At 36.5% G+C, this 2,287-nt stretch overlaps 1 long non-coding RNA gene across 1 annotated transcript; it reads left to right on the top strand.

Annotated features, from left to right (window-relative positions):
• The first annotated feature begins 477 nt into the window (after positions 1 to 477).
• Positions 478 to 1,452, top strand: LOC145660427 (uncharacterized). The gene is made up of 4 exons (XR_014126793.1): positions 478 to 567; positions 1,107 to 1,157; positions 1,239 to 1,292; positions 1,379 to 1,452. It is a non-coding gene; the product is annotated as an uncharacterized LOC145660427 (long non-coding RNA).
• Positions 1,453 to 2,287: the final 835 nt, after the last annotated feature.

Below are 2,287 nucleotides of genomic sequence, written 5' to 3'. Positions count from 1 at the left end.
ATAAAATTTTTTAGTCTCATACTACACCAGTTTGTCTCCACTTTCTCTATCTGTTCAGTGTCCTCTCTGACACACACTCAGAGGTCATTGACTCTCTCTCTCTCTCTCTCTCTCTCTCTCTCTCTCTCTCTCTCTCTCTCTCTCTCTCTCTCTCACACACACACACACACACACACACACACACACACACACACACACACACACACACACACACACACACACACACACACACACACACAACTCTCCCACGACACCTCTCCACTTCTTATTTGCCAGATGTATTCAAACAAGGCAATAAGCAAACTTTTCAGAAAACATCACAAAGTTTTAATTTATTTATTTTTTGTCTGATCTCTAACCATTGTGGTTACTCTATACGTTTTATCACACAAGGTTTTTGTCCGTTATCACAAGTTGTACTCCTACCACTTTCAGTGCATTCCACAACTGAGAGCGGTGTTGGGGGAGGGACGTAATTTACACCTTCTATCCGAAAACCATTTCTATCCCCACCGACTTTTTCTTAAAGCCGTGTTTTCGGTATTTCACTCCTTTAGTTCACAACAGGTAAGCAATTCAGTAATGCTTAACTAATTCATGCTATACCTTATATTCGTATAAGTTACTAAAAAGGCTGACGTGTATTTAGCTATTTATTTAGCTAATGGATGAAATACTTTATCGTGCGTTGTATGATTTAACTCAGTGGGGCTTAGCGTCGTAATTAATTTCAGGTCTAGACAAAACATACATTTTAACAATCAATGCGTAGTATCTACAAGCTATCGTAAGTATTCTTTTGCGAGCTATCTAGGAAAGGATATTGTCAATGTCTTTATTCTGATGATTAATGGTCAATATGTAATATGACCGCTATGCCATAGAGTACGTGAAACATTTTGATCGACTAAAACTCTTTTGATCGACGGCTATTCTTATTCTCAGGGCTAGCTAAATAGAAAAACTTTAGCTTCGAAGTAGGTGAATCTATTTACTTAAATTAACCAGTACATGACCTGACATAAATGCGGTTTTGGTATAAAGGATATCATTATGGTGATCTTTTCTACTCATGGAGTATAATTCTGTTCTAAGTATTTCCATAGTTTCCGACGTTCACGACTTCCTTGACTCTGTGGAGAGAAATGCCGCCCAAGGTAATTTCTTATTTGTGAACTTTTATAAATTTTAATTGTATGTATTTGTTTTGTTTACATTTTTGTTACTTTTATTTGCAGATATAAGGACACAAGCTGATGAAACAGTTCATATATTGAATGAGTTGTTACAAGGTAATCTTTTCTAGAGTGCGTCTACCATATGTTAAAAGATCGCTTTATGTCTAAAAGTTTATGCAGTGCGTTAATTTGTCACACAGGCAGAGGGGGTGAATCCCTCTACTGTCATCCACTATTCATCGAGCCCTCTGGCGGAGCTCACAAATATTTCACCTCTTACAACCGGTAACGTCTACAGAAACGTATACAGAGGTCACTGTGGCTTATAACATACATCTAAATAATTCTAGGCCTATTCACGCTGTTCAGCCACACTAACCTGTAGGCCACCATCTCCACGTAAGTATATTTTTAAAAGCATGTTTATTAATCGCATTTATACTAGAATAATTGGATCAACTTTCTTTTCTAAGATGACTCGGATGACGAGGATGATTGACAGCTGTCAAATCAACCAATCAAATCAAGCAATAAATCATTTTGACGGTTAGTAAATACCATTACTCTCTCTGTTCACAAATAGCTGCCATTTTATGCAAATTTCGTGGGTATGTTGGATGGCCTAAAATGCGTTTTACGAGCAGATGTACTTAAAATTTAAATGGTTTACAATTCTAATTTTTCAGAAATATCTGATTCAAAGTTGCAGAAAAAAATGCTGCTTTCCAGCATTTGCTCATTTTTGGGGCTTGAAAATCATAGTTTTAAATCTGGCTAAGCAGTATGACTTCTCAAGCATTAGGATGCAAAATTCAGACAACCCCACCAAAGTTCTCTTGTTTCTTACCCTTCGAGAAACAGACTGTTGCTAACTGGGCATAATATGAAGAGTTTTACTTTATCTCTGTAGTTCTCTCATTGGCATTTAGAGCATAACCTATTGCACAAATTCTGTATGCTTGACATTGCCTTGCAAGGATTTTTTCTTTGCCATAGACTTGATGAAAGTAACTTTTAAAATTGAGCTAATTAGCATAAACCTTTTTAGGAAACAAAATAAGGACACACTCACTAAAGTTTATACTTCCTGTACTAATGTTTGAAAGTCT

Source organism: Electrophorus electricus, chromosome 2, assembly GCF_041902795.1.
Source record: "Electrophorus electricus isolate QZ-2024a chromosome 2, ASM4190279v1, whole genome shotgun sequence".
Taxonomy (NCBI): domain Eukaryota; kingdom Metazoa; phylum Chordata; class Actinopteri; order Gymnotiformes; family Gymnotidae; genus Electrophorus; species Electrophorus electricus.
The sequence above is the reverse complement of the archived record's forward strand: the minus strand, read 5'-3'. Positions and strand labels throughout refer to the sequence as shown.